Genomic DNA, 12,421 nt, shown 5'->3' with positions numbered 1-12,421 from the left:
GTAATTGTGAACTTACTGTGTTATCTAGCCAATATATGTGCTTTTGCTTTTAAAAAATATGTCATTATTTCAACTTACTATTTGAATCAGCTTTTTTTCTATATTTTATGTTTTTCTTTTTGTCGTCATTTAGTCTTTTTTTCTTTTACTTCCTGATGCACTTCATACAGTTCTTTGCTTTTTACATATCACACTCTCAATAAATATAATTTTCTTTTTGAAAAATACTTGTTTATTTTGAGCTAGTCCAACCTTGGTCTCTTCCAATACCCTTTCCTCTAATGTTAGATATGAAAGAAAATTTGTCTTAAATAATTCACTCACTTAAATAACACTCACCTAAAATTTGTCACCTCTTTTGTGAATGAAAAAGGTTTATTTTAAAACTCTGTGCTTTATGAATTTCATGGTTACATATAAATGACTGTTCTAGAGCACAGTTCAATCACATATTCATGAAGGAATTCTTAAAAAACAGTATTTTAAATTTTGTGAAAAAATTTGTAATGCAAATCACAAAATACTAAATATATCTCTTAAAATATGGACATCATGGGATCATAAAATGCAAACTTTTGTCATTATTAAGACCAAGTTGTGAAAATCTGAGATTGCAAAGAATTTGACACCCTTGACCCATGTACCTACCCCTAAATGCTAAATACAGAATTTTAGAAAATACGTATTATAATCTTTTGGACTAAATGAATTGTAATATCAATTAAAACAGACCAACTACCCTAGTTGCTGTTGAATTTACTGAATTGTAATGAATAAATCACTGCATATTTGAAGCCATTCTGAGAGTAAATCATCAGTAGGCTAGAAATTAATTTTTGAATGCAATGGAACCCACAACATCAAAAACAATAAAAATATTTATAATTTTCTCTGTACTTCAAGCACTGTTATAGGCATTTTATTTGCATCAACATTCTGCATATTCACAATAGTCATACAGAATTGCTACCATCTTATTTCACTTATGGGAAAATGGAGGCACAGAGAGTTTAAGTAGTTTGCCCAATGTCATATATAACTTTATGCTTTTATGGCAAAATTAATGCTTGAACCCAGTCATCTGATGCCACGTTTTTAGTTCAAGCATTAACACTGCACTGCCAATCTTCTTTAATTAATATATAATGAACATTGCAGCATAAGCTAATATACAAAACAGAGAACTTGCAGTATATAAATTCACAAAACTGCTAAATAACTGTAGCATTTCTAGAAATGATATCACCAATGCATTTTTAAGGTACAAATTGCTTGAGAGGAAAATAATATTTAAAACCTATGTTAATATTTTTAAACTAGAAATGCCTAGTGACAGTAAATTTACACAGCTTTGAAAAATTACTTTATTTCCTTTTATTTGAGAAAAGAGAGAGAAGAGAGAGAAGGAGGGTGGGAGGGAGAGAGATGTAGAGCTCTTCCATCTACTGGTTCTCTCTGAGGGTCAGGCCGAGGCTGGCTTATATCCACTTCTGGATGAAAGTAATAGTTGCAATAATAACAGATAAATTTTTTTAGTCTTCTTAAATAAATTATTTCTCCATAAGAGTCAATTCTAATTTTTTGATGATGGAATTCAAGTGAAACTATCAAAGAAAACTGCGTCCTTTAGCTGAAAAATAAGTTTTATTTTTAAGTAAACCTGAAACATACACATCAATTCCATGGCCTTCTTACTGTCAAATAATGAACCATATGAAACTCTGGAATCGGCTTCCTCTAAATAGTATCTATTAATTAATTCCCTTCTTCATGGATATTTTTATTTTATAAAAAACGATGGCATTTCTGCTCTTCGAGAGATTCTGCTAGGGAAGAAACACATGTGAACATCTACAGCACCATATGTTGAGGTATGGAGCACTCATAACCCTGCTGGCCACAAACAGGAGGATCTACATGTCCATGAGATGAGTCTTTCACTGGCTCATTTGCATGACAGAGACAAGTGACCCCCAGTAAGGCAAAGCAGCAAGGCGCTTAAGTCTCTATCTCTGGGAGTAACTACCTGTATTTGAATCCCAGCTCTATCCTTTAGCAGCTATAATCCTTGGGAAATTTGTTTTTTGTTTTTTTGTCTTTTTTTGTATCAGTGTATCATCAACACTTACTGAGTCAATCATATAAAGTTATGAGATAAGTGTATTTGCTAGCTTGTAACTATTTATTACTATTATTGGGACAAACTCAAGCTCACATTTCTAAGAATGGGAAAACTACTGTCACAGAAGATTCCTGGAGTAAGCTGTAAGTCCCCAAGACTCACTAATTCATGGGTCCCAATATTGTCACCTTAGCATTAACTATCAGCATCCACAGCTGATATTTTACACTCAAGACCACTCTCAGAAGGAAAAACAGAAGCATCTGGCCTAACATAGTGATAATGATAGATATTTAATGACCAGACTGAAGATGGAAGAATATGGACAGGACTGGACAGAAGGTATAATTAACATAACTGATCATGAAGACAAAAGATCAATTGATCAATTGATCGATCTATCTATTCCTCATAAGTAAGTTGAAAAGTGGATGGGGCAATGAGTCACATGATCTAATTTTACGATTAACATTTGCATTTCTATTTACATTTTATTCAGTTTCACATTTAAATTACTGATTTAAAAAAACATGTTGTAGAGTTAAATACAAAGAATACTTCCATTTAAACCAAAGAATGTGAAGTTCTGTTATACAACAGTACTATTTGGAATGGAGGTTTGGCAGTCTATCTTTAATTCTCTTTTTTCTATTTTTTATTATTCCAGTTTTAAAAATATATATTTGTGTTTCGAAAATATAATCAAACCAATGTGAAACATTTGCTACAGAGTATGACCATGATGAATCTGGAAGTCACTCCAACTTTCATTGTCAAGTGAACAGAAGGCATAATTTTCATCTGTTTCTCCAACCTGCCCCCACTACCTACAATTCTCATTGTTTGTGTTTTGCCCTTTTAGGGCTGGTTCTCAAAGATCAAGTCCTGTGTTTTTCTGCTCCATAATAATGAGGGATTTCACTGAAATTATCACCAACACACACACACACACACAAATACACAGAGAGACAAAGAGAAATAACCCAAAGGTTTTCCCTTGTTCTTCTGTTATAGATCCAGTTGGTAGCCATGGTTCCTGATAGCACTGGAGTGAATTCTGTCACTCACTCAGAAGCCCATAGCCTGACTGCCTAACAAGGCACTGTGATTGGTTCTGACTTGGTGCCATCTGTTTCTTCTGCTCAAATTGCTCTTGCTTGCTCTGTCTTAGACTTTGATGTGCTGTTCTCTCTTTTAGGAAGCTCATTTCCTTGGGGAAAATTTGGAAACATCGTGTCAGGCTTCCAATTGCTAAGAGTATTTCTTCATGTTGCTCTTAGGATTTGCACAGTTACCTCACATATAGGACCGCGCAACTCTGGTCTTTTCATTTTTGTTCTCTGCCTCACAACGGTGAGGCATTTGTTTCAATAAGCTACCCAGCTGGAATAGGAGGATGGACACAGATGAGCACAGCACGGTGACTTCATGGTAGCAGAGGTCAGGCACATAAACAAGTCTGTATCCTATTCTGACAAATTATTCAGGCAATAATATTATGCCTTACTTTCCTTCAATCAGATACACTGATTTTTCCATGTTCTCAATAGGTTTTATTTATAATGTTTAACTTAATTCTATTTTTTATTCTTTTTTAAAAATACTTATTCATTTATTTGAAAGTCAGTTACACAGAAAGAAGAGAGGCAGAGAAAGAGAGAAGTCTTTCATCCAATAGTTCACTTCCCAGCTCGCTGCAATGGCCAGAACTGTGCTGATCCAAAGCCAGAACTCAGGAGCCAGGAGCTTCCCATTTGTCTCCCACATGAGTGCAGGGGCCCAAGGACTTGGGCCATCTTCCGCTGCTTTCCCAGGCCATAGCAAAGAGATGGATGGGAAGTGGAGCAGCCAGGTCTCAAACCAGTGCCCATAAGGGATGCTGGCATTTCAGGCCAGGGCATTTTTTTTTTAACTTTTATTTAATAAATATAAATTTCCAAGGTACTGCTTTTGGGTTACAGTAGCTTTCCCCCCCCATAACTTCCCTCCCACCCGCAACCCTCCCATCTCCCGCTCCCTCTCCCATTCCATTCACATCAAGATTCATTTTCAAACACAGAAGATCAATTTAGTATATATTAAGGAAAGCTTTCAACAGTTTGCACACATACAGAAACACAAAGTGTAAAGTACTGTTTGAGTAATAGTTATAGCATTAATTCACATTGAACAACACATTAAGGACAGAGATCCTACATGAGGAGTAAGTGCACAGTGACTCCTGTTGTTGACTTAACAATTGACACTGTTTTTTATGTCATCAGTACCCTAGGTATTCAGATGTGGGATGTGGGTGTCTTAATTGATGGCTTACTTGCCAGGCCAAATGCCTTCTCCTTGATATAGTTAATCTGTTAACATTTAGAGCTATGTTTCACTTGTCTATTTATTTTCACTTTATTTGAATAGCAAAGAGAAAAAGAGAAATCTTCCAGATTGATAAGCTATTATAATAGGTTTTACCAATTACTTTAGTAGAAGAATGTTCAGGCAAAATATCCTTGAGTGAGAAAGAATTTAAAACTTGGTTTTGTAGTTGCTAGTTATTCTAATATATAATGTAAAAATATTAAAATATAAAATACCATAGTACAGATTTATCTTTCAAAATGATTTTATAAATGTTCTATGGATGACAGGAAATCTCAAGGTATTTCTTCCATGATTAAGAACATTATTTTTAGCTGTTTGCTTGTTTGGATGTTTGCATGTGTATGTGCTTTAGTGAGCCAGTTTAAAATAATCAAATAACACAGATAAAAACTTTTAGAGTGTTTTGATAGTGGACTTTGGGAGGAGTTAGGATATCAGCCTTTTCTAATTTTTTTCTGGTTATTATATTCCACTATTATATAATCTGTAAAAACAACCCTCAAACCTATCTTTGATAAGTTTATTTTTCTCTTGAAATCATTCAAATATTGTTGCTCCCTATGTACATTTTCATGTATAATCTATCACATATAATCTTATTTAAAAGACCTTACAATCTGAAACTATACATGAACAGAAAAAAAACTGTATGTTTATATTAAATTTGTCTCTGTATCCTATTTAATAAGTCAAAGGATTTGTGAGTGGGGGTGGGCCAGATTAACCTGCTAACTCTTGCTGCAAAACTTCCTGTTAAAATCTCACCCATCTTTCAAGATCCATTTTTGATTCCAAAATTAAAAAGAAGTCTACCCAGACATTTCCCATTAGAAATAAATGTTATCTGTCTGCCTGTCTGTGTGTCTATCTATATCTATGTATCTATCTATCTATCTATCCATATCTATCTATCTTCATCATCATCTATGTCTTTTATATCCTTGGCTGTTATTATTACAACTTTTATTTTTTACATGTTTTCAGTTTCCTATTGTATCATCTTCTCTACTGTAGACCTAATATTGATCTCCTTATCCAGAATAAACACCTTTCCAATATTGGGCACATACTGCATGCTCAACTCATGCGTGTTGAATTTACTAATGGCTTTGAAATAAGTGGCTCAAATTTACTTTGTTTACAAATTCACAGAGAGTTATAGAATTTCAGGAGCCATGAGATCAACATTCGGAAAATTCCAAATTACATTTTTGTTAATTCTTCCCTGGGTATATTGCTCTGTGGGATATATCCGGAAATGAAACCCACTGAAAATGATAAACCTAAACATTAGAAACTTGGCACAAACATAAACACCTTTCTCAGTGAAAGCCTTTAATTGTCAATAGGGAATAAAGCATTCAGACTATGAATATCAATCTCCCATTGTTGGTCTATCACCATTTTGCTGTCACTGATGTTTCTAAGCGCACAACACACTACTTCTTAATTGGCTGCTTGTTTTTGAAGAAATGCTTAAGTAAGAGCACTGAATTCAATTATAGGTTTGTGCCCTTAGTATATTTAGGAACTTTTAGGCATTCTCGGTCTCAGATTCACATTCATGAGGTCAAAGTCAGAACTGTTCAGTAGCTTTGACAGTGCAGGCAAAAAGCAACAAACAAAATTTCTTCCTACTTCTAAGATTTCTGAACAATCAGATTCTAATCTTGCAGGGTTCCCCACTGCCTTTCCAACATTTAATTTTCCTCTGGGTACTGTTTTGTTCTCATCTTAAGCTGCTGTTTATGCACTCACATTCACTGATACATATTTCATACGTTTTCCTCATGCTTAACACTCACAACTGACTCAGCTTTCTTTGAAGCGTAACTCCCTACTAAGAATTTTCCCGTCCACTTAAGGAAGTGGCACTCTGATGCCGTAGCTGCAAGGCATTAACAGGCTTTGTTTTTTTCTTTTCTTTTTTTTTTCTTTTTTTTTTTTTTGACAGGCAGAGTGGACAGTGAGAGAGAGAGACAGACAGAAAGGTCTTCCTTTTGCCTTTGGTTCACCCCACAGTGGCCGCTGCGGCCGGCGCACCGCGCTGACCCGATGGCAGGAGCCAGGTGCTTCTCCTGGTCTCCCATGGGGTGCAGGGCCCAAGGACTTGGGCCATCCTCCACTGCACTCCCTGGCCACAGCAGAGAGCTGGCCTGGAAGAGGGGCAACCGGGACAGGATCGGTGCCCCGACCGGGACTAGAACCCGGTGTGCCGGCACCGCAAGGCGGAGGATTAGCCTAGTGAGCTGTGGCGCCGGCCTGCTTTGTTTTTTTCTTGAAAGCCCCTGGCTTGACTTCTGACGTCATCTGGCACTTCCCACTGAGCTTTATGCTGCTCTTCACCTGTTCCCTTACTGGACCACTCTCTCTCCAGGAGGGTGCCGCGATTGTTCTCATTCTGCTTGAAATCCTCTCCCTTTTTCACTGTCACCTCCTAAAACAGTGCTTCCCTATTCACTCGATCTCAAGTAGATTCTGCAACCCCTTCTACCCAGTTGCTATCTCTCTATACTCTCTCGTGTTTTAAGAAAATAACCTTCTGATATTTTCCCTAAATTCAGCATATTTTTTGTTTCAACCTCATTCTATTGAAATCTGTGCTGATTCAGGTTTCTTACCTGACATCTTTCTTATATTTAGTTCATTATGTAGCTAGAATACTACTGATCTCAAAGCCATTTTTGGCCATGTATTTCCTTTTCCTCTCACCTGAAAGAGTCACTCCAACATTTGCTAAATCCTACACACCTAGCGGACAAAATGAAAAGAACTGAATGTTTTGCCCCAGAATACATGTGTTGAGATTCTAACCTCTAGTGTGATGGAATTTGGAGGTGGGGACATCTAATGATGATTATGGTTAGATTAGACCATAAGGAAAATGTCTTCATAATGGGAATATAAAAAGAGAGAGACACATACTCTCTTCCTCTCTCTTCAATACCCCTGCCATGTGAATATACAATGGGAATCAGAATGTGGTCAGATATCCTTGAATCTGCTGATACTTTGATTTTGGACTTCTCAGGCCCGAACTGTAAGAAATAGTTTGCTGCTTAAGAAACCCAGATTATGGAATTTTTTTCCCATCAGCTGAAACTGACTAAGAGAATACACTTTTAGGTGACCATGAACCAGCCTCTACCTACAGCCCTAAATTGTAACCAGAATGTTTATAAACATTTATACTCTTAGTTTGGCCTCAAGTCATTTTTCTTGCACAGAGCATTCTCTTATTCATTGTTCTATATTTCTAAATCTGGTTTTGTAGGATTAATTAATTAATTCATTTGAAAGGCAGACATACCCACAAGACAGGAACAGAGATAGGCGGAGAGATCTTCCCATTGCTGATCCACTTGTCAAATGACTGCAAGAGTTGGGACTGGGTCAGGCTAAAATCAGGAGCCTGGAATTCCTGAGTCTCTTATGTGGATGGCAGTGACCCTACTAACTACTTGACTACTTGGGTCACTACTTTCTATCTCTCAGGGTATGCACTACTAAGAAACTGGACTAGTAGCTGAGCTGGCACTCAAACCCAGGCAATTTAATATGGGATTCAAGTGTTCCAAGCAGCATCTTTATCACTGTGCCAAATACCTGTCCCATAAATATTAGGTTCTTTATTTAAGGCCTATTTTAATTCATAGCTGCTCAGTAAATACTTCTCCAGTTGTCTCAGAAGTTAATGATCATTCAATTTTTTCTTCATAATTATTGAGGTCTAGGTATAAAGTATTTTTTGTGCCTAATTCTAGACTGAGTTAAAATAGTCTTACAAATGGGGCCGGTGCTATGGCGCAGCAGGTTAACACCCTGGCCTGAAGCGCTGGCATCCCGTATGGGCGCCAGTTTGAAACCTGGCTGCTCCACTTCCCATCCAGCTCTCTGCTATGGCCTGGGAAAGCAATGGAAGATGGCCCAAGACCTTGGAACCCTGCACCCATGTGGGAGACCTGGAGGAAGCTCCTGGCTCCTGGCTTTGGATCAGTGCAGCTCCGGCCATTGCAGCCAATTGGGGAGTAACCTGCGGATGGAAGACCTCTCTCTCTCTCTCTCTCTCTCTCTCTCTCTCTCTCCTCTCTTTGTGTAACTCTGACTTTCAAATAAATAAATAAATAAATCTTAACAATTAGCCTTAGAAATTGTTTCAGGAAAAGGAGCATCATACAAGGACTATGCTGTTTATGTTTAATATAATTAAATCCAAACAAAAATCCACAAATCTCTCAGTATTTTTTTTACAAGTTCATCACATTCATTTATGCATTATTCCAGGAAATGAGAATACAGCAGCAGAACAAATTTACTCAATGCAAACAAAAATTTTTGCCTTTAGTGAAAGCACGTATTTGTAGGAAAGGTTTTGAGAGCTGTAGAGAGACATTAAATTAAAGAAAACAAACAGGCAAATATATAATGTGTTAGATTATGGTAGGTGCTACAGGGTAAAACAAAAAGGGAGAGTTGGAGCTGAAATTTAGATAGGGAGGCAGAAAGCATGTAGTAAGAGTAGGGCATTTGAGCAAAGATCTGAAGACAGAGAGCTAAAAAAATGGGTATTTAAGGAGTAGGTAGTGTGTTTCAAATATGATGGAAAAGGAAGCAGAAAAGGCAGCGTACTTGGAGCAGACTGAACCACAAAGAACATGAGATCAGGTTCCCAGAGGTAGCCTGGGTGTAAAGTATGCAAGATTCCACTGTGGGGTCTTGGCTTTAGGGAAACAACTGGAGTATCTTGAGCAGGTAAGTGATGCAATCTAATTTGGTGTAAACCTGTTTGAGGAGTAGACTGTAGTGAGGTAAAAGAGTAAGTAGGAAGAACAATGAGATGGCTATTCCAAGAAACTGGAGAGAGATAACTGTGACTAGAACCAGAGTGTTAGGCATGTTAGTGATAGTATTAGTATGTCTCAATAGGATATGTGGACCAGTTATATGCAGTTGAAGAATAAAGAGGAAATTCAGAGATACTGGCAGATAATTCTGATGGTATTGGCCAAAACATCTAGAAGAACAGAAGAGAGAATGGGAAATTTATTAGAGGAGCAGATTTGAAGCCGAGGATAGAGGACCAGCAACAGGGTTTTTGATGCATTACATTGAAATGCCAATTAAGTAAGCAAAGGTATATGTTTTTGAAGTCTAACATTTAGGAGAGGGGTGCAAGTTCCATGTATTAATTTAGAAGTCCTCTCCTGTAAGATGATACCTAATCAGTTCACCTCATCAGGTATGAGAATGAATACACAGAGAAAAAGTTCTTGGACTGAGTCCTGAGGCACTTCTTAATGTTCAGATGTTGGGGAGCTAAGTAGTGCATTAATAAATGAAAGCAAGTGAGAGTGGCCAGAGAGGGAAGGACAAAGTCAGAGTGTGTGTTATTGTTCTGCTGGAACATGTTGTTAGGAAGTAACCACCTCTGAGAAATCTCCCTGAAGACCAAAAATTGATCAATGAATGTGCAACACAGCGATTGCTGTTATTCTTTACATTATCAGGTTCACTGGCTAGAATAATGCAATGGTATGAGGAACACAGAAGAGAAACATTGGTGATAATGAGCATTCAGTTTTTTGAGTTATTTGTTGTAAAGGAAATGACACAAACTGGGGTACAGCATAGCTAGAGGCACAGATGGAATCATGAGGAGGTTCTTTGGCAAACATTATCATTGATATCGTGCAAGTAAGACCACTGTAGAAGTTTTACTGGAAAAGAACCAACAGAAATAGAGAAAATGAATAGAGAGAGAGGCAGAGCGAAATGAAAAATATCACAACTCTGCCTTTGAATAGATAAGAGTGGAACAGAGCCAGAGCTTCCACAGTCACGAGAGAGATGATAGAACATAGAGATCCAAGAGCCAGGTACGTGGGAAGATGTGATGTCCAAAGGTTCTATTTTCTCTGAAAAATATGCAGAGGAACAATGGAGTAGACAAATGGAAAAGGTGGTGTTTGAAACAAACTCTAGAGGAACTAACGTCTGGAAGTATTTAGGATATCAGTCTTCAAACATATTTGTTCAATTACCCAATAAAAGAAATTTAGGTCATGTACCTCCTCACACATTTTTAAGTTAACATTTAAATGTTACTCTGCATTTAAATGGATACAAAGCTACAATTTCTGATTTTTTAAAATTATGACATAATGAAATAAAACTTTTAACATCACTCTTTTAAATCAAAATAGTATTTGAGATTTATGGAATACTCTCAAATAACCAAATATATGTGTCAGGAGTTCCTGAAGGAGTTGAAAGACAGAATGCATTAGAAGGCCTACTCAGTGAAATAATAGCAGAAAACTTCCTTAATTTAGAGAAAGGAAGTGACATCCAAATACAGGAATCACATAAAACTCCTAATAGACATGATGAGAAAAGTTGCTTACCATAACACATTATAGTCAAACTTTCAACAGTAAAACATAAAGAAAAGATTCTAAAATGTGCACAAGATAAACATAAGATTATCTTCAGAGGACCCCCGATTAGACTAACAGCTGATTTCTCAACAGAAACCCTAAAGGCTAGGAGAGAATGGAGAGACATAGCTCAGTCCTAAAAGAAAGAAACTGCCAACCCAGGAGAGCTTTCACTTACAAATGAAGGTGAAATAAAGACTTGTAAAACAAACAGAAATGGAAAGAATTTGTGACCACCTGCCCGGTCTTACAAATGATTCTTAAGGATGTGCTACACACAGAAATGCATTATTATAATCATCATTATGAAAGAATATGCAGCAAAAAATCCAGCAAAAGTACAAAAGATCCAAAGCAAACAATAGGAATATTTATGGAAATATGGCAGAACCAATTCGTTACCTATGAATAATGACCGTGAATGTAAATTACTTAAATTCTCCAATTAAATACATCAAGGAAACATATGACAAACCCAGCCAGCATCATATTGTATTGAGTAAAGTTGGAAGCACTTACACTAAGACAGGGAATCAGAGAAAGACGACCATTTCACCACTGCTATTCAATGTAGCCCTGGAAGATTTAGTCAGAGCCATTAGGCCAGAAAAAGAAATCAAAAGCATACTAATAGGTAAGGCAGAAGGCAAATTATCGCTGTTTATAGATAACGTGATTCTACATATAGGGGAACCAAAAGATTCCAATATAGGACTACTGGAACTCATAAGAGAGGTTTGTAAAGTTGCAGGATATTAAATCCACACACAAAAATCATCAGATTTTGTACATACAACGATGTCATGGCTGAGAAAGAGCTTCTAAAATCAGTACAATTCACAACAGCTACAAGAAAATTTACACTTGATCTTAGCCAAAAGGCTGAGAAGAGATTACAAAAAAATTTAAATACCTTGGAATAAATTTAACCAAGGATGTCAAAGAGCTCTACATATAAAACTGTAAAACATTAAAGAAATAGAAGACACAGAAAAATGGAAAATTCTTCCATGTTCTTGGATTGGAAGAATTATTATCATCAAAATGGCCATCCTACCTAAAACAATTTTTAGATTCAATGCAATTTCAATCAAAATAACAGGGAAGGCAAATAAATACCACAATGAGTTTTCACCTTTCCCGTTAGAATGCCTACCATCCGCCCCCTAAAAAAATTATAAATGCTGGCAAGGGCTTGGGGAAAATGTTACCCTAATCCACTGTTGGTGAGAATATGAACTAGTATAACCATTATGGAAGACAATATGCAGATTCCTCATGGATTTGAAAATAGATCTACCATATGGCCCAGCCATCCCACTCCTGAGATCTTACCAAAAAAATGAAATCAGCATATGAAGGAGTTATTTGTACTCCCATGTTTATTTGCAGTTCAATTCACAGTTACAATATGGAATGAGCCCATATGTCCATCAACTGATGACCGGATTAAAAAAAGATGTGTTATACTTGCACTATGGAATGCTAC

General features: G+C 36.7%; 1 protein-coding gene and 1 pseudogene across 1 annotated transcript in view; both read right to left on the bottom strand.

Annotated features, from left to right (window-relative positions):
* The window catches only part of PPFIA2 (PTPRF interacting protein alpha 2), a 535,398-nt gene that overhangs the window by 229,035 nt on the left and 293,942 nt on the right, over positions 1–12,421 (bottom strand). The window lies entirely within an intron of this gene.
* LOC133769311 (U2 spliceosomal RNA) lies at positions 11,662–11,826 on the bottom strand (annotated as a pseudogene).

The sequence above is a fragment of the Lepus europaeus genome, chromosome 10 (genome assembly GCF_033115175.1).
Source record: "Lepus europaeus isolate LE1 chromosome 10, mLepTim1.pri, whole genome shotgun sequence".
NCBI classification, from domain to species: Eukaryota; Metazoa; Chordata; class Mammalia; order Lagomorpha; family Leporidae; genus Lepus; species Lepus europaeus.
The sequence above is the reverse complement of the archived record's forward strand: the minus strand, read 5'-3'. Positions and strand labels throughout refer to the sequence as shown.